This window comes from Hypanus sabinus, chromosome 5 (genome assembly GCF_030144855.1).
Source record: "Hypanus sabinus isolate sHypSab1 chromosome 5, sHypSab1.hap1, whole genome shotgun sequence".
In the NCBI taxonomy this organism is placed as follows: domain Eukaryota; kingdom Metazoa; phylum Chordata; class Chondrichthyes; order Myliobatiformes; family Dasyatidae; genus Hypanus; species Hypanus sabinus.
The window spans coordinates 156,110,127-156,137,329 of NC_082710.1; positions in this window are offsets into that span (position 1 = coordinate 156,110,127).

Sequence of the window (27,203 nt, forward strand, 5' to 3'; positions counted from 1 at the left end):
GTAATACCCGTTTTTTCAATCTAAGCCATTTTGGTGCTCTTACCCACGGATGAGTTCTGATCCTTTTGCTTTCATTTTAGCTAACTGTGTTCTGCATAAATCCCTCTAACAACAAGCCATCAATCTTAAACATTATCCTTTGTCACTTTTCATAGGTGCTGATTGAACCGTTGGCTTTTCTGTCAGATTTGAAGCATTTCTCAAAATTTTCAAAACTTACAAGTAGAGGTTTACACATAGAATTGCACAGTAAAATTACAGTAATTTGTAACTCAGTGCCTATTAAATACAAACACATTTTTGGTGTTCCTGAGCAAAAGACATCTTATTTTTGTATTGGTTTGATTCTTTGTTGCACTAATTAGGCCTAAATGTTAAAGTATATCTATTGCAAGAACTTGAGATTGGAAATGTAACAGTTCATATTAGGACTCAGAGTAATAAAGGCTCGCTAGAACCTTTGCTCTTAAAAGGTCAGTGGTCATACCTCATTCTTTGTTAGTGAGATCTGTGATCTCCTGTGAACTTGACTACAACCTGGTATTCGCCTTGACTGGTTTAGCCCTGGAGGTCAGAGTACACAGTTACACTCATCCTGCTAGCGTTTGCATCATTCAAAATTGCCATTGCCAATGACATCTGCCTCATCATATGAGAAAAATCCTACACACAGAGTGAAGAGTTTCTCTACCTTTTAGTCAGACAACAGGACCATACTTAAGAACAATACTTATATTGGAGGCATCCCCGAAGTACAATTATTGACAGCTGGCACTCAAATCCTTTAATAGAACACCCTGGCAACCTCTCACCATTCTTATAAGCAGTGATATTAATAATTTGCACACCTACGTGGTAAATCCCTCAATGCAATTGTTTTATAGATACGTGACAAGTAAATCTACAATTTCCTCATCCATTTCTTTTCATGCTCTGGAATGAAACAAGTATCTAGATATTTTTCTGTCAATAGTCTACTGTTCCATTTAAGCTGTGTGGGAGCACAGCCACTTTTTATCTTCAATATACAATTATTTTAATCAGCAAACACTGTTGACAACTGTGTTTGCAACAAGAGAAATAACTGATTTTGCATACCAGAAGATTAACAAAGGTTTTCCTCCTCAGGTTGCAAACAGGCCCAGGAAGAAACAAGATAACTGCACAGTATCGTCAGGTAAAGCAAATAATGTATTCAGATCATTGTTTTTCAAACTTAGTTGTTTGGTTCCTGAAATATTCCCAAGCTTTCCATTTTCCTAGCATTGTCAAAGCACCAACACAAAGATATATTATGTATAAATAATTAATAAGATTTACAATACTTCTTTCAGCTCTGATTTGTGTGCCGCACCTTTATCCAACTGAATATTTTAGCCCTTTATTCTAGCCCCCTGCTTTCTGTATCTTAGCCAGAAAGATGTCTGTTGTCATACATATTCTGCTCCACCTGATATATTTGTGCTGTCACTGCCAAGCAGTGCCTATCACAGGGATATAGAAAGTATAAATACAGTATATACAATTTGCTTCAGTACCCTTAACGTCACTTTCTGTTATCAATTCAATTAATTGTTCTCCAAAACAGTTAAATGTAAAGCCTAAAGCTGAGTTTAAATTTTGTTGAGTTAGAAATACTGTATTTTAAATAGAAATAGAAATAAAGTGAAATTAAAGAAGGTTTGAAGAAAATATTGGAGTGGCTATTTTGGGAATTGTGCAATGTTAGAGTAGGCTAGCTTTGGCACATCAGGCTTCAGCGAGAACAGACTTGGGCAAGCAGAGACGCAGACTATAAGTAAGTTTCTGGTAAGTTTTTTTTTACTGTTCTGCTAGCACATTGCTAGCAGTGTCCAGATATTGCTGTATGTTCATTGTGTGAGCTGTGGGAGTTTGAGGAAACATGTAGTCTCCCTGGTAACTACAACTGTACAAAGTGCACCAAGCAGCAGCTCTTTAGAGATTGTGTTATGGAACTGGGCCTGCAGTTAAATTACTTTTAGCTTTTACAGCAGAATGAAGAGCTGTTAGATAGGTGCTACGGGGAGATTGTTACCCCTAATTTGTAGGAGACGGTTACCTCGGTGACTCTCAGGAAAGGGAAAGGCAGTCAGTGCAGAGTACCTCTGTGCCTGTGACCATCAATAATGCGTGTAGCATTTTTGATACTTTTCGGGAGTAGGTTATACCTCACAGGGTAAAGGCGCAGAGTCTGTCAATGAGTCTGGCTTTGTTGTTCAGAAGGGAGGTGAGGAAAGTGGATGCTGTAGCGATAGGAGATTGTATTATTGGAGCAGACAGAAGATTCTGTAGATGTGAAAAGGGCACCTGGGTGATATTTTGCCTATCAGGTTACAAGGGATCTCACTGACTTGGTTCACAATATCTTAAAGGTGAGGGTGGGCAGCCAAACATTGTTGTACATATTAGTGCCAATGGCTTAGGTAGGAGAAGTAAGGAGGACCTGAAGAGAGAATATAAGGAGTTAGGTAGGAAGCTGAAATGTAGGACCCGAAACGGAAGGGCACCAATATCCTTATGGACATGCTTGTGAGAGCTGTTGGGGAGGGCGTAAACTGTTGGCAAGGATTTGGGAGATGAAGTGATAGGGTTCATGATGAAGCAAGTTGGTGTACAGACGGATGCAGTATGTAGTGAGCCTGTGAGGACAGATGGGCAGATGATATGGCAAAATTCTAGCCAGTGGGATACTTAAGCAAAAATGGTGATGAATACAGGGCTGAAGGCATTTCCTCTGAATGCATACAATTGGAATCAGGTAGATGATGCAGTAGCGCAATTAGAGATTGGCATATACCTCTTTATGGGCGTGACTGAGTTGTGGCTGAAAGAAGACCATAATTAGCAGCTTAACATCCAAGGATACACATCGTATCGAAATGAGAAGCAGGTAAGCAGAGTGAATGGTGTGTCTCTGTTGCTAACAAGTGAAATAAAAGCTCTCGAGAGACATAACACGAGATCAGAAATGTAGAATCTTTGTGGAGAGAGTTAAAAAAAAAACTGCAAGTGTAAAAATACCCTGATGCCCCCCAAATAGCAGTCAGAATGTAGGATACAAATTACGACAGGAGATTGAAAAGGCAAGTAAAAATAGCAATATTACTATAGTAATAGGAGATCTCAATATGCAGGTTGATTGGGAAAGCAGGTTGATGTTGGATACCAAGAGTGGGATTTGCAAAATACCTATGAGTTGACCTTTTAGATCAGCTTGTTGTTGAGTGAACTTGGTGAAAATGTAATTCTGGATTGTGTGTTGTGCAATATACTAGACCTCATTAAGGAAGTTAAGGTAAAGGAACCCTTAGGAAGTAGTGATTGTAATATGATAGAATTCACCTTACCTTTTGAGAGGGAGAAGATGTATCAGTATTACGGTGGGGTGACGAGAGTTACAGAGGTGTGAGTGGGGTGCTGGCTAAAGCTGATTGGAAGGGGACATGGACCATAAGATCATAAGATATAGGCACATAAAGTCCATTCAGCTCCATTTCAGCATGGCTGATCATTTCACCATTCTGTTGCCTTCCTTCTGCAACCTTTGACGTCATGACCAATTAAGAAACTAACATCCTCAGCCTTAAATACTCCAGTGTACTGCCCTTCACAGCTATCTGTGGCAGTAAATTCTACACATTCACCATCCTCTGGCTACAGACATTCATCCTTACCTCTGTTCTAAATGGATATCCCTCTGTTCTGATGCTGAGCACCCAGTCCCAGGTTCCTCAATAATGGCAACTATCCTCTCTGCATCCAATCGCAGCCTTTAAGCATTTGATAGGTTTCAATTGGATCACCCTATCACCATTTATCCAAATTATAGTGAGCACAGGACAAAAACAATCAAAGACCCAAGACAATCCTTGCATAGAAACAGGCAGGAGTGATAACAGAAAAACAATTGCTGGAGTCCCTGGGTGCAATTCCTAAGGCTCAGGACAAATACAACCCTAAGATGCAGAAGTTTTCTAAAGGGAGGATGAAGCAATTTTAACTGACTAGGCAAGTCAAAGAGAGCAGAAAAGCGAAAAGGCAGGGCATAGAATATCGCAAGGATTTCTGGGAAGCTTTAAAAAAACCAACAGAAGGCAATTAAAAAACGTATAAGCAGAGAAAAGATGAAATATGAAGGAAAGCAAGCTAATAATATCGATATCAGTAAATGTTTAACAAGGGTTCCCCATGTAAGCCCAATATGAAGGTATTGAGGCATGTAATGGAAGAAAACCTGGATGTGTGGTTTTGCAATTGGCTGCCCACGGATAGCATAGAGTGGTGGAAGATGAAGGAGTATTCTACCAGTATCTGTTCTGGGGCCCCTGCTCTTTGTGAATGTTATAAATGATTTTGATGAGGAAGTAGAAGGGTGAGTTAGTGATTTTGCTTATTGCTGAAAGGTTTTTTGAGTGGTGGGTGTTGCAGAAGGTTGTTTGTTAGAGGACATTGTCAGGATGCAGACCTGGGCTGCAAAATAGGAGATGGAATTCTATTCAGGAAAGTATTAATTTTTAAATTTGTAAAGTTTAATTTGATGGCAGAATACAAGGTTAATAGCAGGATTCTTAGCAGGATGGATAAATTAGATAAATTAGGTGTCTTGCATTGAGGTCTGTTCAACTCAATATGGGAAGGATCTGAAAGCTTTAGAGAGAATGCAGAGATTTGCCAGGAAGCTGCATGAAATAGAGGACATGTCTTGTGAGTAAGGTTGCGACAGGTCAGGTTTTTCCTGTTCGAATAAAGGAGCATGAGAGGTGCCTTCACAGCGCATGTTAAGTACTGCCGAAGCTGATAGTAGAGGAAGATACATTGGAGACACTTAGGACATTTTTAGATAAGCATATTTATGAAGGAAAATGGAAGGCTATTTGGGAGGGAAGGGTTAGATTGATATTTGATTAAGTTATAATTGGAGGGTAGAGCAAAGTCATGATGGCGCTAAACAGTGACTCTTGCATGAAAGGCTCAAAAGACCAGGTAATGATAGAAACTAGAAGATTATAAGGATAGCAGGAAGGAGTTTAAGAATGAAATTAGGAGAGCCAGAAGGGACGATGAGAAGACTTTGATGGACAGGATTAAGGAAAACCCCAAGACATTCTACGTGAAGAACAAGAGGATAGGGTGTGAGAGAATAGGATCAATCAAGTGTGACAGCAGAAAAGTTTGCATGGAACCGGAGGAGTTGGTAAAGATACTTAATGAATAGTTTGTTTAGTATTCACTATGGAGAAGGACCTTGGTGATTGTAGGGATGACTTGTAATTGACAGTAACGCTTGAGCATGCAGGTATTAAGGAAGAGGATGTGCGTGAGCTTTTGGAAAGCATCAAGTTGGATAAGTCACCAGGACTGGACGGGATGTACCCAGGGTATTGTGGGAAGTGAGGGTGGACATTTCCGAGTCTTTGGCGATGATGTTTGCATTATCAATGAGGACAGGAGACGTTCTGGAGGATTGGAGGGTTGCGGATGTTGTTCTCTTGTTCAAGAAAGTGAGTAGGGATAGCCCAGAAAATTATAGACCCGTGAGTCTTACTTCAGTGGTTAGTAAGTTGATGGAGAAGATTCAAAGAGGCAAGATTTATGAACATTTGGAGAGTCATAATATGATTAAGAATAGTCAGCATGGCTTTGTCAAAGGCAGGTCATGCCTTACGAGCCTAATTGAAATTGTCGAGGCTGTGACTAGACACATTGATGAAGGTAAAGTCATAGGTGCAGTGCATATGGATTTTGACAAGGCATTTGATAAAGTACCCCATGCAAGGCTTATTGAGAAAGTAAGGAGGCATGGGATCCAAGGGGACATTGCTTTGTGGACCCAGAACTGGCTTGCCCACAGAAAGCAAAGAGTGGTTGTAGACTGGTCATATTTTGCATGGGGTTCGGTGACCAGTGGTGTACCTCAGGGATATGTTTTGGGACCCCTACTCTTTGTGATTTTTATAAATGCGGCAATGGTGGGATGGGATTGTAAATTTGCTGATGACACAAAGGTCGAGGATGTTGTGTATAGTGTGGAGGGCTATCAGAGGTTACAGTGGCAATTGATACGATGCAAAACTGGACTGAGAAGTGGCAGATGGAGTTCAACACAGATAAGTGTGAGGTGGTTCATTTTGGTAGGTCAAGTATGATGGCAGTATATAACATTAATGGCACTACTCTTGTCAGTGTGTAGGATCAGTGGGATCTTGGGGTCTGAGTCCATAGGGCACTCAAAGCTGCTACGCAGATTCACTCTGTGGTTAAGAATGCATATGCTGCATTGGACGTCAATCATGGGATTGAGTTTAAGAGCCGAGAGGTTATGCTGCAGCTATATAGGACCTTGGTCAGACTCAATGTGCAGTACTGTGCTCATTTCCGTTCGCCTCACTACAGGAAGGACATGGAAAGCATAGAAATGATGCAGAGACGATTTATAAGGATGTTGCCTGGATTGTGGAGCATGCCTTATGAGAATAGGGTGAGTGAACTGGGCCTTTTCTCCTTGGAGCGACGGAGAATGAGAAGTGGCTTGATAGAGGTGTACAAGATAATGAGAGTTATTGATCGTCTGCATAGTCAGAGGCTTTTTCCCAGGACTGCAATGGCTAGCACGTGACGGCATAGTTTTAAGGTGTTTGGAAGTGGGTACAGAGGAGATGTCAGGGGTAAGTTCTTTACGCAGAGCATAGTGAGTGGGTGCAATGTGCTGCCAGCGGCGGTGGTGGAGGCGGAAACGATAGGGTCTTTTAAGAGACTCCTGGATGGATGCATGGAGCTTAGAAAAATAGAGGGCTATGTGTAAGCCTAGGAAGTTCTAAGGTAAGGACATGTTCGGCACAGCCTTGTGGGCCAGTGGGCCTGTATTGTGCTGTAGGTTTTCTATATTTCTATGTTTCTTCTATGCAGATTCAAAGCATATCTCTTTTTTTCCCCCTTTCAAGGTTCTTTTGAAGACTCTGACCTGGAGTTACACTCTGACTACCGTTCTTTGTGGGAATGGGACCAGCTCTCACATCCTTACGGCCGGTCACGTTTTCACGTTTTGATATCCCAAGAATGTGGCCTGTAAGACCAGCTCACTATTAGGGGGACATATTTTCTTGGCTCTGGAGATGGGCTGATTTAAGGCCGCTGCCACTCACTCGGTGTCGGGAGAACAGGAAACATCAGGAGTAGCGGGTTAGCTGCTGGCTGTATCTGCAGATACCTGAGGTTTTCAAAGGCCGATTCTCTGGCCACAAAGCTCAGAAGAAGCAACGCAACAGTTTTTTTTAATGTCATAAATCAGCAAACTGCTTGTTATATCTCCACTTTCACTGTGAAACAGCGTCGCCTCTTTTACCCCTGTTAGGGAGAGAGAGCTGTCTGGTATGTCGAATTGCCGGGGGAACGAGTAGTCTTTGGGGTACTGCGTCTTTATTGGTGCTTTGCTGCACGTTTGAATGCTGAGTGGAGGGCAGCGATTGTTTCTTGCTGATGGGGGTGAAGGTGGGTCATTGCCTTGCTGCTGCTTGTGAATGGGAGTGGGAAGCTGGGGCAGGAGCTTTGGAGTTCTAATGTTGAAACTGTCATTCATTCTTTGAGGCACATCTCTGTTTTTGTGGATATTTGAGAAAAGAATTTTAGTATGTATATTTTATACATTACTCTGATGTTTAATGTAGCTATTGAATAATGTCAGTACTAAATTATGGGCTGAAGGCCCTAAACTGAGCTGTATTTTTCTATGTTCTCTATTCCTGTAACCAGAGACACCAGCTACGGTTAGAACCTGAAACAGTTGACCCAGAAAATATTACTACATTTGTAAGCAAGTAAAAGTGATGATATTATACAGATATTTTAAGCAATAAAATTTGAAATTATGTTTTAAAGAATGGTTAAGATAGATCATGTCTAAAATCTGTTAATGGAAAGGAAACTGACCAAAAATATATGTTAACATCTTAAGTGATAGTGGTTGTCTCACATGCATTATAGGCATAAATAACAAGATATGGATTCTAGTACATTGCTCTATTCTACTGTGAAAGACTTTAACAAAATGAATCTCTGAGTGGCGTATAGTGACATTTAGGTACTTGGATAATATATTTTCTTTGAAGTTTAAAATTGATAGGATTATTTTAGACTATAGAACCATTGTATCAACTACTACTGTATGGTCCTGCTTGGCCAACAAAAGGAGAGAGATAATGGCAAGCACAAAGTTGGTAACTGGCTGATTTAGAGATTAAGTCAAATATAAATATACACAGAATAAACAAGATAGTGGATTTGAAGAAACATATGAGGAACTGCTGCATTCTGTCAAAATAGAATTTGAAAGAGCTGAAATTGTGTAACTCCTGACCAAATGAGTGACTGAGTTGAATGGTATAGGTATATTTATTGTAGCTACAGTATATAATACAATAGGCAAGGTTGGACAGAGTAACTGTGAATGAGAAAGGAGAGGAGGTAACACTTTAACTATTGGGAGAATTGAATAGAGAAGATGGTTGTTGTAGAACGGAAACACTAGCCTGGACTGTTCAGACTGTACGTTTGGTTTTGTGTTTTATATCGTTTTTACAATGCCTATTAAAATTATTCACCCCCCCCCCCTTGGAAGTTTTCATATTTTTTGTTTTACAACGTTATATCACGGTGCATTTAATTTGGCTTTCTTGATATTGATCACAGAAAAATAGTTGTGTCAAAGAGATCTCTACAAAGTGATCTAAATTAATTTTGAATATAAAACACAAATTAATTGATTGCATAGGTATTCACCCCCTTTAAATATGACATATCAAATTATCACTGGTGCCGCCAGTTGGTTTTAGAGGTCACATATTTAGTTAAATGTAGATCTGTTTTGAGAGACCTGTGTGCAGTCAAGGTGTTTAAATTGATTGTAGTAAAAATACATCTGTACCTAGAAGGTCCAACCGCTGGTGAATCAATATCCTAGCAGAGACTACCTCAGGAATACAAAAGAGTGCAGTTAAGTCAATCATCAAGAAATAGAAAGAATATGGGACATCTACAAATCTGTCTAAAGCAGGCTATCCTCAAAAACTGAGAGACTGTGCAAGAAGGTGTCGAGTGAGGAAGGCCACCAAGAGATCTTTGACAACTACAAAGTAATTACAAGCTTCAGTGGCTGAGATGGGAGAGACTGCGCATACAACAACTGTTGCACGGGTGCTTCACCAGTTGCAGCTTTGTGGAGAGTGCTACAGAGAATGCCACTGTTGAAAAAAACTAACATTAAATCTCTGCTAGAGTTTACCAGAAGGCACGGTGGGAGACTCTGAAGTTTGCTGGAAGAAGCTACTATGGTGTGACGAAACAAAAGTTGAGCGTCTTGGCCGCCGTACTATATTTTGCGTACGCCAAGCACCTGATCAAAAACACACCATACTGTGAAGTATGATGGTTGCTGCATCGTACTGTGGCGATGCTTCACTGCAGTCGGACCTGGAAAGCTTGTGAAGGTTGAGGGTAAAATGAATGCAGTGAAATGCCGGGAAATCCTGGAGGAAAGCCTGAGGCAGCCTGCGAGAATGCTGCAACTATGGAGCAGATTTGCTTTCCAGCAGGACAGTGGCCACAAGTATAAAGTCAAAGCTATATAAGAATGGCTTAAAATCAACAAAAGTAATGTCCTAGAGTGACCAAGTCAGAGTTCAGACCTTAATCCATTTGATAATTTGTCGGTGGGCTTAGAAGGGCTGTTCACTCACTATCCACATGCAATATAATAGAGCTTGATCAGTTTTGTAGATAAGGATACAAAAAAATTGCAGTGTTGACGTTTGCAAAGCTGATAGAGACCTACGCAAATAGACTCAAAGCTGTATTTGCTGCCTAAGGTGCATCTACTAATCCTGACTTTAAGGGGGTGATTACTTGTCAATTATTTTGTATTTTATATTTGCAATTAATTTAGATCACTTTGTAGAAAACTGTTTTCACTTTGACACAAAAGAGCCTTTTTCTGTCAAAAATATCCAAATTAAACCCCCTGTGCTTCAACATTGTAAAACAATAAAACATAAAACTCCAAGCAAGGTGTATAATTTTTATAGGCACGGTATATCCTTAGATTTACTACACTACAAACAGTACATTTTCATCAAATGGAGACTGCATTTAATCAATAATTGATGCTACATTGATAGCAGATTAATCGATTGGAAAAGTGCTCCTGGAGGTCAAACAGACATAGATAGGCTCGTGAAGAATAGTACTGCAGGAGGCAAGATGGCACACGCAAAAATGTTGATGGTAATTTCTTTAAACCCCACATATAATAAAAAGATAAATAATCACACCCTTCACGGGAAAACAAGCAACAATTCTTTTTTACAACCTGAGAGCGGAGAGATATTTTCAAGGAAATATCTCAATCCAGCTTTGCGCCAGCTGGGCATTTGCAAGAACAGATGATGTTATATATGTTTTAAAATGCTTGCAGACGTAGTGTATATATCAGTATTTAGTGGAAAATGGTTACAATAGCAGTGCTATTTAGAAATATTTTTCAATTATCTTTTAAAATTTAACATTAATAATTTTGAACAGGTTTTGATAAATGCTTTATTTATTTTAATTTGTCTATTATACAGGTACTTACATTAATAGTAAACCAAATGTGTAAATAAGCAACAAGATGCTCATTATCATCCTTAAACGTTTGGCATTAAAGATTTGCTGAAACATTTACTTTGACACCTCTGAGAGTATAACCTCTATATCAGGAGAGCTAAAAGTAATCATTAGTTAAATTATCTTGAGAGTATCCCACATCAATCTGAGGAAATTTTATATGGTCTGTGCATTTAGAGAAATAAGAGCATAAGGAGAATATTTCACCATGAGTTATTAGCCATACCTCTAACTCCATTATCAGCATTACACTCATCATTGAAACACAACAGGCTTCTGTGCTTACAAATAAATGTTACTGCTCACCTAATGTTCATTCAATTTTTGTATGTACATTCTTCCTGTGAGCGTGTGAGTATTCTCTGGGTACTCTAGTTTCCTTTCAATTTCTAAAGGCATAACAGTTAATAGGTTAACTGTAACTTCTGCTATGATGTAAAGGAAGGGTGTTTCAGGAAATTCAGAGGAGACTTGACCCAAAAGAAGAGCAGTGGCGATAATTCAGTGCTGAATGATAACTTAAATAATAGGATGCAAAATAATGAGTCACGAGGGGGGCACAAAACAAGAGAGAACGAAAACAAAATACAACAGGGAACAAGGCAAGCTTTAGGCAGGGAGAGTGAAAGCTTGGAGCAATTGGTTGAGACCGGCTGGTTCAATGTTTTAACAAGGACTTCGGATGAGAACTGGTTTATAGAGGTTGCAGGTGATGAGTCTGAAATGAGTGAATCCTAATAGCTGTGTCGTGGCTGGATGGTGCCTGCATGTGTATGCTGATGATAGATAACAATGTGAGCCGGCCTGACAGGATCCCCCTATCTTACAACAGACCCCTGACAGCCCAGGACATTCCGGATGGGTTCAGTGGAAATTATCAATGAGTAATAGACACAAGAAGCAACTGGACATTGCCTCCCGGCCGTACAATTCCTCATCAACCAGGTACAGCACATCACATCTATCACGTTCATCTGCTGGCGAGTCGTGTACATTGGAGAACCGTCCATCATCCAAGATTCCGGAAGAACTGGTTCGGGTGGTTTGAGTGGTCCATAGACAATGAGCTTGAGCCATGACGTATGAAGGTTTGGTGTAATCCTGGAGGCAGTAGGTGACGGGATTCATAGAATGGGTAATCTTGAAAGAACCAATGAATCCTTGAGAAAGTGGTAGATCGTGGACGGACTGCCAGACACATCCCCAGGCTGGATAATTTGGCTGAGCGCTGGCCGTGCCTCGCCTGGAGGAAGCAGATGCTGTTTGTAGTGAGGATGGCTTACTGTGCCAATGCCAAGCATTGCAGCAGCGGTGAAACAGAGCACTGAAAGGTGGGACTTCCATCGTAGGCTCCTCAGCGGGGAACAACGAGGTTTAGTAAACATGAAGCACCTGGAAGGGAAACATACTGTGGCAGAAAAGGTGCGTTGATTGTAAGACAGCTCGGCCCTGAGCAGATACTTGTTCCATATAGAAGGTGTGGAGGAGGTGAAAAATCGCAGAAACTTCTCTACTTGCTAATTGGCCTTCTCTGTTGGTCTTCAGGTGATAGTCTGAGTCCAGACTCACAGGATAGCGTAGGAGGGAGCAGAAAGATCGCTAGAAGTGGGAGATAATTTGTGAGCTCCAGTCCAACGTAAGGTTCTGAGGAGCGAACTAGATGTTAGAGAGCCAAGTCTGCCATCTAAGCAGCTATTGTAAGCTTTGGAAGGACAAGGAAATAGATCGCCTTTGGGAATCAGTACACCATTGTCATGTTCACCATGGCCTCATAGGAAGGTGAAATCCAGTGATGAAATCATGGCCAATCTAGAAGCACTGCCTTCGAGGAATCAGTAAGGGCCATATAATCCCGAGGGCCTCTGGTTAGAGAAATTGGACAAAGCAAATTGAGGGCAGGCAGCTATGAACTGAAGTACATCTGTGGGCTATTAGAAATGGAGCCATAGAAAGTCAATGTCTGTTGTGCGCCTGGATGGCCAGGATGGATGGGGAGTATGCTTACTGGAGTGCATCAGGGTACATGGCCGCAGGCACGTGCATGGATATGTTGGATGTGCCACATTAGCCTGTTCATTCTGTCATGCCTAGAGCATCTGGTTCTCAATGAGTCAGTCGATTGGGGAAAGAAACTTAAAGGATGAAATAAGACCATAAGACCATAAGACATACGGGAAGAATTAGGGCACTCAGCCAATCAAGACTGCTCTGCCATACTATCATCCATCCAGATCCCACCAAACCCATACACGTGCCTTCTCACCATATCCATTGATGCACTGACCGATCAGGAAGGCATTAGCTTCTGCCGTAAATATATGCAAGGACAGTAGCAGAGTATTCCACAAATTTACTACTGTCTGGCTAAAATAATTCTTTCTGACTCCTATTCTCAACTTTGAGGCTGTGCGCTCTAAGTGTGGATACCCTCACTATAGAAAACATTTTCTCCACATCCACCCTATCTCGTCCTTCCAACATTCAGTAGGATTCCATGAGATCTCCCCGCGTTCATGTAAATTCCAGTAAGTGCAGACACAAAACTGCCAAACACTCCTCATATGTTAACCCCTTCATTCCCAGAATCAGCCTTGTGAACATGATCAGGACTCTGTCCAATAACAACATATCCTTCATGAGATAAAGGGCCCACAACTGTTCATAATATTCCAAGCGTGGCCTGACTGGCGTCATATGAAGGTTCAGCATTATCTCATTGCAATTTATATTCCATTCCCCTTAAAATAAATGCTATCTTCAACACAGACTCAGCCTATAAATTAACTTTCTGGAAGTCTTGCACGAGGTCTCCCAAGTCCCTCTGCACATCCGATGTTGGAATTTTCTCCTGATTTCGATAATAGTCCGCACTATTCTTCTTTTAGCCAAAAAAAAAAACGCATTATGATACGTTTCCCGACATTGTATTCCGTCTGCCACTTTCCTGCCCATTCTTTCAGTATTTCTGTGTCCTGAGGAAATCGCACCGCTTCCTCAGAACCATGTACCCATTCATTTATATTCGTATCACCCGCAAACCTTGCTACAAAACCATCAATTCCATTACCTAAATCATTGATAAACTAAATGAAAAGTCGTGATCCCAATATTGAACAGTAAAATCACCGGCAACCAACTAGAAAAGATCCATTTTATTCCCACTCGCTGCCTTCTGCCTGTCAGCCATTCTGCTCTCCATGCCAGTATCTTTCCTGAAACGCAATAGGATGCTATCTTGTTAAGCAGTCTCATGTGCGGCACCTTATCAAGTACCTTCTGAAAATCCAAGTAAATAACATCCACTGACTCTCCTTTGACCACCTTGCATGTTTCTTCCTCAAATAATTCTATCAGATTTGTCAGGCAAGATTTCCCTTGAGAGAAACCATGCTGACTTTGACTTATTTTATTCGTCTCGAAGACTCCAACACTTTCCCAACTATTAAGGTTAGGCTAACTGGCCTATAATATCCATCCTTTTTCCTTCCTCCTTTTTGAAACAGTTGAGTAACATTTTCAATCTTCCAGTCCTCCAGGACCATGCCAGAATCAAATGGTTCATGAAAGATCATGACAAATATATCTGTTTCCTCTTCTGCAAAAGTTTGGGACTCGGGAGTGTAGCCCAACTGCCCTAGCTGACTTATCAACCTTAAGATCTTTGAGTTTGCCCAGCTATCTTTTGCTTTTTAATACCAATGCCATTTATTCCTGCTCCCTGACCCTCACGGACATCTAGCACGGTTCTAGTGTCTTTCACAGTGAAGACAGATGCAAATTACCCGTTACGTTCATATGTCATTTGTATGTTCCCCATTTCTACTTCAACTGCATCATTTTCCAGTGGTTCAACTTCAGCTATAACCTCCCTTTCACTCTTTATATAACGGAAAATCTTCTGGTATCCCACTTTATATTATTGGCTAGTCTGCCCTCATGTTTCACGTTCTCCCTTCTTTTGGCGTTTTTGAGTTGTCTTGAATTGTGAAAGCTTCCCAACTACCCCCTCACTTTTCCTACCCTATTTGCCCTTTCCTTGGCTTTTATGCAGTCCTTAACTTCCTCTGTCAAGCACCGTTGCCTAACCCTGCCATTTCATAACTTCTTCATCTGAGACATATCCACCCTGTGCCTTGTGAGTTATCCAGAGACTTCAGCAATCTATGTTCTGTCCTCAGTATCCTCCTGCAATACACCTAGGCAAGCTCCTCCCTCATGCCTCTGTATTATCCTTTATTCCATTGGAATACCGATACTTGTGCCTTATGCTTCTCCCTTTCAGACTGCAATATGCATTCTATCATAATATAATCACTGCCTCCTAAGGGTTACTTTACATTAAGCTCCCTAAAACGATTTGGGTTATTACGCCCAATTGAAGATAGCCTTCCACCGAGTAGGCTGTGCACAAGGTGCTCTCAAAAGCCAGCTCGTAGGCTTTCAAAAAATTCCATCTGTTGCGATCTGACACCATCCTGATTCTCCCAATCCCTTCGCACATTGAAGTCCCCCATTACAAATGTGTTATACCCTTATTACATCCCTCTTTCAGCTCCTGACGAAGTCTCAACTCAAAATCCTGGATACTAATTGGAGGTCTATATATGATTTACAAAACGTTTTTTTCACCCTTCGTGGAAATAATGGGCTGAGTGTCGTTCTCAGTTTCAGCTGTGTGAAACTGTGTGATTGTGAAAGGTTGACCAACGTTGTGTTCTTGGAACGGAGTCGGTAAGAGATGGTGAAGTTGAATTATTCGAAGATGGAATAGATCCTGATGTAGGTTAATTGATGAGACTGTAGTATCTGGTGGTCAGTCCAAATCAGGAATGTCAAGGTATCTGTTATCAGCCAATGTCTCAATTTCTTGAAGGCTTATTTAATGACTCCTACTTCATAATATATAGGGTTGAAGAAGGCACAAGGGTGTGTCTTCCCATCCAGTCTTCGTTGGCCCAGCGCCTAAGCCAAATGCCTACACCTCTACCACAAAAGGCCAGGACAGGTTCGGCTGGTGAAGAATGGTTGCAGTGGTGAAGCCACTCTTGAGCTCCACGAAAGCGTGCTCGGTGGTACCAACTTAGCAGTAGTATCCGATGAAACGTTGGTAGAAATTGGAGACGCCCAATGAGTGCTGTTGTTGTTATAGGCGGAGTGGACGGAGCTCATCAATGGGTCGAAGGCGAAGCCTTGGGGGAAAGGACGTTACCCAGGATTGAGACGCCTGAGGTGCGTAACTAACATTTGCACAAACTGAGGTACAGTTGGTGTTCGCCGAGACGCTGAAAGATTGAACATCTGTAACAGTTGTTGTGACTCTGGAAGAAAAGGAGGATGTTCTCGAGATTGACAAACACATACCTTTGAAGCATGTCTCAGACGATCGGGTTGATGTAAGGTTCGTAAACGGTCGGAATATTGGAAAAGGCATCATCCAGTATTCGTAGTGCCCAGAGGGCGATATGCATGCCTTTTTCCACTCGTCCACCTGATGGATATGGATCAGGTCGTACTTACTCCGTTGAACCGATTTGGTAGACGTTTGGGCCGCGTCGAGTATCAAGAGGAAAGTGTAGCAGTTCTTAATGGTGATTTTGATTTGTCCAAATTATCAATGCAAAGCTGAAGAACACCATCTTTCTTTTTGTCGAAGAAGTATCCTGCACTGTCTGGGGTCTGGAATTGTCGACTGAAGTTGTGCTGTAGCTCTGCAGTAATATAGTAAATCATGGCTAGGGTCTCAGGAAGGGATTGGGAGAACATACGGCCTAAAGGAGGGGTGATACGCGGAAAATAGGACAGTCATGTAGTGTGTAAGGCGCAGGACTGACCTTTTTTTTTTCTGATGGCAATGGATAAGTCATGTTATTCATGTGGGAGTTTTGTGAGATCGAGGGTTTCCGCCGTCTCGACGGATTTACAAGGTTAAGTCAACTGAGTGGATAGCCAAATCAGCAGTGCACTGGATGAACAGACGAAGTGAGGATCGTGACCGGAGAGCCATGAGTACCCAGGATGAGAGGAGTGTTAGCTGATCTGGGGGAATTAGATAGACATCTGTGCTCTCTGACGTTTACATGCACAGGCCGACTAACGCGCTCTGATTCTTTCAGGCACCAAGGATGAGGCCACACGCAGGTCGATGGAGCAATACCTTATCTCCCGCCTAGGTAGCCTCCTACCTTGCCGGCATTAACATCCAACTCAAAGACCTCCGTTGATACCCCTGCGCCCCCTTACCCCCATCCCTATTTATTATTTTAGTCCTGTTCTCCTTCACTCTCTTCCACCCCCCACTATTATCTCCCCCATCCCTACCTTTCCTCCTCTTTTATTTCCCATAATTCTACACGTTCCCCCAGCCCATTTCCCTCCAGCCTATCACTTCCTAGCTCTATACTTTATCCCTCCCCCCCACTTCTTATCCCCCCCCCCAACCATCCCATGTTACTTCACTCCTGATGAAGTGTTTCGGCCCGAAACGTCGCCACTATCTCCTCGCATAGATGCTGTCTGGCCTGCTGAGTTCTGCCAGCATGTTGTGTTTTTATTTATTTCCAGCATTTCAGGTTCACTAGTGTTGTCAATAATTAAAAAGTTGACACAAAAGCTAAGGACTCGTAGGGTTGAGAGCTAATGGTAAAAAAAAAAAGCTGAGAATGGGAATAAACAGAGAAATTTCAGATTTGAAGCTGGGGCTTGAGCAACATCTATTTACAATCAAAAAATTGCTTTTCAATATATTACAGTTTACTGATTAAAAACAAAACTGGATTTGAAATAGAATACGAGAAGTTGCCAGCGGCCAATTATAATCAAGTATGGCGTTGTCTGTAAATAAGAAATGGCCCATTCCGCCGCGTTTCAATTTATAGTCGGCGATCTCGTCCAGGCCTGCTTGAAGACAGCCCTGCCCAATTATCACCAGCACGTAATCTGCTGCACCAGAGTTCCCAACATATCAGAGCACAACTACACTATGATAATGAATGCCTCTATTTCATTTCTGTGACCGCATTTTGGCAAATAAACGATTTATAAGTATTCATGCTACCTGCAGACGGACAGAGCCTAAAGAGCAGGTGTCCAGAGATCTAGACAACCAAGAGGTGATCACAAGAGGCCGAAGGACTTATTGCATGATTGTCTTGAGTCAGTGGACAGGGCTGTTATCAAGAACTTATCTGATGAAAATGGCTGAATGCCCAGCAGCAGTCAATGAACAGCATATCGATGCATGCATCTTGGCCAACCAGATGTTCCTGTATTGAGTGAAGAGCCAAGGAAATGGCATCTGCTGTGACCTGTTATGACTGCACACACATTGGAGGGAATCCACATCATTTTCTAGTCAGAAGTTGACATGTTCATCAGCAACCTTTCGAAGCACTTCACTTCAGTCAATATAAGTGCTACTGGATTGCGAATGTGTAAGTGCTAAGTATTATTTATCAAATTACCACATTCATCTTAGGCACCAGTGTAATTGAAACCTGCTTGAAGCAGTGGATGCTTCAAAATGCTGAAATGAGTGGTTAAAATGAAACTCCCAACCAGTTATTGAACACCTATCTAGCAAGATACATTGAATATTCTGAAGGCTGCTCTGATGACAGCCTTTGGTTCTGAACTCATAATGTCTTAAACGGCTGTGAGGGTTTCAGAAGATGCATCCATGCTTTGAATGTCAAACCAAGCATAAAAGGTTTATCTGGGTGTTAATCCTTGTTGTTATCTACATATGTACAAAAATACCTGAACTTCAAATAAATGATGATGATGATGATGATGATGATGATTATTATTATTAATATTATTATTATTATACACGTCGTAGAAATGAAGGAGCTACTGCTTCAATGATTATAGTTTTCTCTCGTTATGGGGAAAACAGGTTAACAAACTGAATCATATCTGAAGATTTGATTGTACTACATGAAACCAGATATTGGGTACTTGACCAAATTCTGAAATTTACTGATAACTATTTTACAATAGTTACAGAGTCATAAAAATATAGCACAGAAACAGAACCATCTGCCAATCTAGTTCATGCCAAACTATTAATCTTGCTATTCCCATTGACCTGGACTCGGGCCATCACCCCCCGTACCCCTCCCATCAAAGTAACCATCCAAATTTATCTTATACGATGAAACAGAACCCAAATACACTATTTTTTCTCCTATTTCTATGGGTCTTATGATCTAATAGGAAATGGAGCATAAGCACCAGCATGCTATCTCAATAGTATATAATCTCATGTAATATCTTTAAGATGTTTCCAAAAGGTGAGGGATCATAGTAATTCAAGTCATTTGCACCTGTACCAAAATTATATCTGGTTATCCTAGTTTTAAAATCTTACTTGATCCAAACCCAGTGGTCTGAAGAGAATGACGTATAGATATCTATTACTCTCCAGTTGAAAATGTTCCTTCTGGAATCAGTTCTGAATGGATCTGCTCCATTTTTAAAGCTATGCTCCTTTGATCCAGAATCTATTAGACACCAATTTCTTTAATTATTTCCTTTAGTCATCTTTCATACAAGGGAGCATGTGTAGTGCGAAAATGTTCCTCTTAACTTGCCGTTTGGCAAAATTGCCACTTTGATGAACCAGCACACACACACTTAAGTCTTACTGCCATGATTTGACCAGAATTAAGCAATGGAAATATTTTCTGAATACAGTAACCAACCAGACATTCATATGAAGAAAGATTGGATCAACTAGGCTTATACTCAGTGGAATTTAGAAGATTGAGGGGGGATCATATTGAAATGTATAAAATTCTAAACCGATTGGACAGGCTAGATGCTGGAAGATTGTTTCCGATGTTGGGGAAGTCCAGAACGAGGGGTCACAGTTTAAGGATAAAGGGGAAGTCTTTTAGGACTGAGATGAGGAAAAACTTCTTCACACAGAGAGTGATGAATCTGTGGAATCTGCCACAGGAAACAGTTGAGGCCGACTCATTGGCTATATTTAAGTGGAAGTTAGATATGGCCCTTGTGGCTAAAGTGATCAGGGGGAATGGAGAGAAAACAGGTACAGGGTTCTGAGTTGGATGATCAGCCATGATCATACTGAATGGCGGTGCGGGCTCGAGGGGCCGAATGATCTACTCCTGCACCTATTTTCTATGTTTTCTATGTTTTCAGACAAACCAGCGAAGGACAGTTGATAGGAGCTGTGAAGCTCAGTATAGTTAGATGCATGGTGAAAAACCACCAGTCGTGTCTGTAACCTCGCAAAACTCTCCATTTGGTGCTCTTATCTAAGGATACCTCTAATCATTTTGTTTTCATTCTAGTTAACTGTGATCTCTAACAACAAGCCATTAACCGGAAACACCTTCCATAGATGCCACCTGAGCATTTGCAGCATTTTAGCTTTACCTTCAGATATACAGATTTTTTCAAACTTTTCAAAAGTATTTTTAAAGTCCTCACCAGTAGAATTTTGCACAATTAGTTACAAAGTAAAAAGGTAGTAATTTCAAAATAAGGTTAACTCAGTGCCTAGTAAACACAGACACATTTTGGGGGGTTCCTGATCAGTTGCTAAGATATGTATCTCACTTCGTGTTTGATTCTCTCTCACACTTTTTGGGCTGAAAACTTGTATGTCATTTGCAAGATCTCTGTGGATGGAAATTTAAAGTTCTTATATAGATTTAGAGAATAATAAAATCTCCCTGGAGACTCTGCTCTTAAAGGTCAGTGGTCTATTCACATTCATTATGGTTAGTGAGGTCTGTGACCTCCTGCAAGCTGGGTGAAACCTGGTTTGTGCCTTGAATGTGTTATCCCTGGAGATCAGAGTACAGTCAGCCCTTCCTGCTATTATCATTCCAAATTGTCACTGCCAATGACTTTGGCCCACATCTTAAGAGAAGGATCCTAAACAAGGAGACAAGAATTTACCTTCTTTCAGTGAGCCCAGAGAAGCACACTCTATAAGAATGCTAATATTGGAGGCATCCCCGAAGTACAAGCATTCAAAGATGACATTGAAGTCCTTTAAGCGACCTCCCTGGTAAGCAGTCGCCATTTCAAAATAATCAATTATGTTAATAATTTGCAAACCCAAGTGGTAAATCCTACACGCAATTGTTTTATAGGTTTGTGACAAGTCAATCTACACATCTATTTCTTTCAATGCTCTGGAATGAAACCTGGTTTCCAGCAAATCTAGCAATAGTCTACTGTTCCTTTAAGCTGTACAAGTTCACAGGACGTTTTTTTTTCTTGAAGATACAATTATTGTAATCTGCAAACTTTGGTGACAACTGTGATTTCAACAAGATAAACAACTGATTATGCACACAAGGTGATCAACAAAGGTTTTTCTCCTCAGCTTGCAAACAAGCCCAGGAACAAAGAGGATAACTCAATACCACACCAGTAAATCAACTAACGTACTTAGAGTATTGCTTTACAAAGCTGGCTGTTTGATTCCTTTACCGCATGTTTGTTAGGAGAGGGAAAGGGCAGAGCACCTCTTCGGCCATTCCCATCAATAATATGTAACATTTTAGATAGCGTGTGGGGGAGAGAGAAGTGGAATAAGATCAGAAGATGTAGAATCCTTCTGGGCAGAGTGAAGAAACCTCAAAGGTAAAAAGACCCTGATGGGAGGTATATACAGGCCTCCAAATAGTAGCCCGGGTTTGAGTTACAGGTTACAATGGGAGATGGAAAAGGCATGTAAAAAGGGCAATACGACAGTAATAGGGGATTTCAATATGCAGATAGTTTAGGGAAATGAGGTTGTTGCTGGATCCCAAGATAGAAAATTTGTAGTATACCTACGAGTTCGCTTTTCAGAGCAGCTTGTTGTTGAGCCCATTAGGGAACAGGCAATTCTGGACTGAATATTGTGTCATAAACTAAATTTGATTAGACAGCTTAAGTTAAATGAAGCTTTATGAAACCTTATATGGCAGTAGAGTACTATGATTAAATTCACCCCGCAGTTAGAGAATGAGCAGATAAAAATCAGAGGTATCACTATTATAGTGGGGTAATCGGAATTAGAGGCATGACTCACATGCTGGCCAATGATAATTTGAAGGGGACGTAGAGCATAAGGTCACGAGAATTAAGCCATTCATCCCATCATCCTATCATTTCATCATTGCTGATCTATTTTTACTTTCAACTCCATTCTTTTGCTTTCTACCTGCAATCTTTCACAACATGTCTAATCAAAAATCTTATCATCCTCCATCTTAATGAACACAATAATCTTGCCTCTACAACCACCTGTGACAATGAATTCCAGAGTCTCACCACCACCTGGCAACAGAACCTGCTGCTTATCTCTGTTCTAAATGGATATCCCTCTATTCTAAGGCTGCGTCCTCTGGTCTTATACCCACCCATGAGTAATGCTTTTCACGTCCAGCTAAACCTATAAGCGTCTGATAGGCTTCAATAAGACTCCAACCACTCCCCACCCGACTTCAGGCCAACATCCATTTATCATTCCTTATACAATCCCTTCATATGTCACTAGAAGGGAAGATGGCAGTAAAACAATGGCTGGCGTTCCTGAGAGCAATTGAGAAGGTGCAAGGTAGATACATCCCATGGATGAAGACGTTAAATGTAGTTTAAAGGCAAAAGTGAGGGCATAGAGTATAGCAAGAATTAGTGGGAAGCTTTTAAAAACCAGCAGAGGGCAAGTTACAGTAAAACGCCATAAGGAAAGCGAAGATGAATTATGAAGGAAGGCAAAGTAATAATATTTAAATGATACAAAACTTCTTTTTTGCAGATATGTAAATAGTAAAAGAGAAGCAATAATGGATATTGGGCCACTGAAAAATAACACTCGAGAGGTCGTGATGTGGGACTACGCAATGGTGGAGAATTTAATAGATGTTGTATGTCACACTTCACTATGGCAGACACTAACAGTATACAAGAAATACACAAGTGTCATGGGGCAGAAATGAGTGCAGTTGCTATTACTAAGGAGAAAGAGATCAGGAAGTTGTAACGTTTGAAGGCAGATAAGTCAGCTGGACCAGAAGGACTTCACCCCAGGATTCGAATAGCGGTAATTAAAAATATTGTGGAGGCATTACGAACATTTGGTCTGTTATGATACTAGAGGATGTGAACAATGCATATGTCGCCTTACACTTTAAAAACGGAATGATTCAGACGAAAGGAAATTATTGGCCAGTTAGCCTGACTACCATGGTTGTGAAGATGTTGGTGTCCATTATTCAAGATGAGGCTTCAGGGTGTTTGTAGGCACTTGATAAAATAGGCCACAGTCAGCAGGGTTTACTTAATGAGAACACCTTGCCTGAAATATCTGCTGGAATTCTTTGAGGAAATATGAATTATGAAGGAAAGCTAGTTAATAAGATTAATGAGGATACCAAAAAAATTTCAGGTATATTAAGTGTGAAGGAGAGGGAAAAGTCGATATTGGACCACTGGAAAATGATGCTGGAGAGACAGTCATGGGGAACAAAGAAATGGCCGACAAACTTAATTATTTCCTGTCACTCTTCAACAAGAGTTCACCACATAATTGAGAGTGTCACAGGGCAGGAGTGAAAGTGGTCACCACGTTGAAATGTCTGAAGGTAGTTAAGTCACTTTGACTAGAAGGAATTCATCCCAGGGCTATGAAAGTGGTAGTAGAAGAGAATGTGGAGGCATTAGAAACAGTTGGTCTGTTGTTTAGAGGACTGGAAAATCAAATGTCACTTCACATTTCCAGAAATGAGGGACGCTGAAGAAAGGAAATTATAGGGTATTTAACCCGACTACCGTGGTTAGTGAGAAACAGAAGATAACAAGTGGGAAGAGTGTCAAGTAAGGAGAGTTTGGGTCAACAAAGCCTTCTGTAAATTCTCACATAAACATACAGAATTCTGATACGGGTAACAGATTGTTCAAGACAAATGTATGTCCTTTACAGTCAGAAACAGGTGAATTGATCATAGGGAACAATGCCATGGCAGACCAATTGAATAAGTACTTTGGTTCTGTCTTCACTAAGGAGGACATAAATAATTTTCCGGAAATAGTAAGGGACCAAGGGTCTAGTGAGATGGAGGAAATGAGGGAAATACATGTTAGAAGGGAAATGGTGTTAGGTAAATTGAAGGGATTAAAGGCAGATAAATCCCCAGGGCCAGATGGTCTGCATCCCGGAGTGCTTAAGGAAGTAGCCCAAGAAATCGTCGATGCATTAGTGATAATTTTTCAAAACTCCTTAGATTCTGGATTAGTTCCTGAGGATTGGAGGGTGGCTAATGTAACCCCACTTTTTAAAAAGGGAGGGAGAGAGAAACCGGGGAATTATAGACGGGTTAGGCTGACATTGGTACTGGGAAAAATGCTAGAGTCAGTTATCAAATATGTGTTAACAGCACATTTGGAAAGATGTGAAATAATCGGGCAAAGACAGCATGGATTTGTGAAAGGAAAATCAAGCCTGACGAATCTTATAGAATTTTTTGAAGATGTAACTAGTAGAGTGGATGGGGAAAGCCAGTGGATGTGGTATATTTAGATTTTCAAAAGGCTTTTGGCAAGGTCCCACACAGGAGATTAGTGTGCAAACTTAAATCACACGGTATTGGGGGTATGGTATCGATGTGGATAGAGAATTAGTTGGCAGACAGGAAGCAAAGAGTGGGAGTAAGTGGAACCTTTTCAGAATAGCAGGCAGTGTCTAGTGGGGTATCGCGAGGCTCAGTGCTGGGACCCCAGTTGTTTACAATATATATTAATGATTTAGATGAGGGAATTAAATGCAGCATATCCAAGTTTGCGGATGACACGCAGCTGGGCGGCGGTGTTAGCTGTGAGGAGGATCCTAAGAGGATGGAGGTTGACTTGGAAAGGTTAGGTGAGGGGGCAAATTCATGTCAGATGCAATTTAATGTGGATAAATGTGAGGTTATCCATTTTGGTTGCAAGAAAATGAAAACAGATTATTATCTGAACTGTGGCCGATTAGGAAAAGGGGGAAGGGGGGTGCAACAAGCCCTGGGTGTCATTGTACACTAGTCATTGAAGGTGGGCATGCAGGTACAGAAGGCGGTGAAAAATGCAAGTTGTATGTTGGCATTCATAGCAAAAGGATTTGAGTACAGGAGCAGGGAGGAGCTACTGCTGTAGTACAAGGCCTTGGTGAGACCACACCTAGAATATTGGGTGCAGGTTTGGGCCCCTAATCTGAGGAAAGACATTCTTGCCATAGAGAGAGTACAGAGAAGGTTCACCAGATTGATTCCTGGGATGGCAGGACTTTCATATGAAGAAAGACCAGATCGACTAGGCTTATACTCACTGGAATTTAGAAGATTAAGGTGAGGATCTTATTGAAATGTATAAAATTCTAAAAGGATTGGACAGGCTAGATGCAGGAAGATTGTTTCTGATGTTGGGGAATTCCAGAACGAGGGGTCACAGTTTAAGGATAAAGGGGAAGCCTTTCAGGACCGAGATGAGGAAAAACTTCTTCACACAGAGAGTGGTGAATTTGTGGAATCCTCTGCCGCAGGAAACAGTTGAGGCCCGTTCATTGGCTATATTTAAGAGGAAGTTAGATATGGCCCTTGTGGCTAAAGGGATCAGGAGGTATGGAGAGAAAGCAGGTACAGGGTTCTGAGTTGGATGATCAGCCATGATCATACTGAATGACGGTGCAGGCTCGAAGGGCCAAATGACCTTCTCCTGCACCTATTTTCTATAGGTCTATGAAAAAGAAAGGCATGAATGAGAGAGAATGGGAAGATGTATTGAAACGGGGGATCATCTCTGATCTTGTTATCTGGAACAACAAAATAAAAGGACAAGTGGAAATGCTCCCTCAAGTTTTTTATTTACAACTATGTGGGCAAACCATTGTTCTGAGCAGGAAATTGTTACATGGCTTGACACTTGTGTGATACTTTATATTAGCATTGTATAAAAGAGAATTCCGGGTGTGCAGCAACAAAGGCGATGCACATGGGAACAGTTCAATTACTACGTGACTGCAGAGATTAGAGGGTACAGTGTCAAGCGGTCAGCTTCTGATCCTCTTACACTACTTTTCTATGTAGAGTTCATTTGGTCTAGAAATAGCAGGTTTCATGGTATGCAAAATTCATTGCATGTTTAACCTAGTCACTGAATCTTTAATTCATTTTCAAGGATTCTACCAGTCATGTCTTAGTTATTTATATAGTTTTGTGTCTGCACAATTAGTCTTCTTTTGTGCATTGGTTATTTGTCAGTACTTGTATGTAGTCTTTCATTGATTCTAATGTATTTCTTTATGCTGCTATGAATGACTGTAAGAAAATGAATCTCAGGGTATATACGGTGACATTTAAAAATCTTGATAATAATTTTCTTTGAACTTTGATGGTGATAGGAAAATGCTGCAGTAGTGTTATCTTTACAGCTGGACTATAGCATCATAGTAGCAACTACATACCTGTATTATATTTCCCCTACTCAACCAACACAAGGATTAAGACTCGAGGGGTGATTAATAAGTTCATGGCCGAAGGTGGAAGGAGTCAATTTTAGAAAACCTAGCCATTTATTTTTTAACATAGTCCCCTACGAAATTTACACACATAGTCCAGCGTTTGTGGAGCATACGGAAGTTGGACCTCTAGAAAGTGTCCACAGCAGAGGTGATTGATAAGTTCGTGGCCAAAGGGAGAAGGAGATGAGTTTTACAGCTCTCGTTACATGTATATGCAGTAGAATTCTTTGAGTGATTATGCAGAAATTTTGAAGTTAATAACTCATCAGGGGTAATTGATATGTTCCTGGCCTAAGGTAGGAGATGAGTGATTAACTTCAAACTTTCTGCATTATCACTTAAGGTGTTGAACTGCAGGTGCATGTAACGGGAGCTGGATAACTCATCTCATTCTACCTTAGGCCATGAAGTTATCAATCACCCATCTGTGGACACTTCCTGGAGGTTCAAGTACCGTATTCTCCACGACCACTGGACTAAGATTGTAAATGTAGGAGGGGCAATATTAAAAAAAACACTAAATAAATGTACTAGGTTTTCTAAAATTGGTGTGATTGAAAACATAAGGTGGCTGCAGTAGAATGGAAGCAGCAGCACAGACTGGTGAGGCTGCAGGGTGTTGTGCTCTATGTCATATTTATATCCTTAGACAAACAGTACACTTTCATCAAATGAGGAATGCGCTTCATCAATAATTCATGCTGCATTAACAGAAGATTGATTCATTGGAAAAGTGCTGTTGGAGGTCAAACAGAACTGTTTAGGTTGAGGAAGAAGTGTGCTGCAGAAGACAAGAGGCACACGCAAACGATTAAATGGCATGAGACATGCCGTGCCACCCTTCGATTATTTCAACCACAAATATAATAAAAAGATATATTAATACTTTCTTTACTGCAAAATGAAGGGACAAATTATTTATTTTCAATCTGAGAGAAGTAAGATATTTTCAAGGAAATGTCTTCCTCCAGCTTGGTGCCAACTAGACAGTTGTAAGAATATGTGA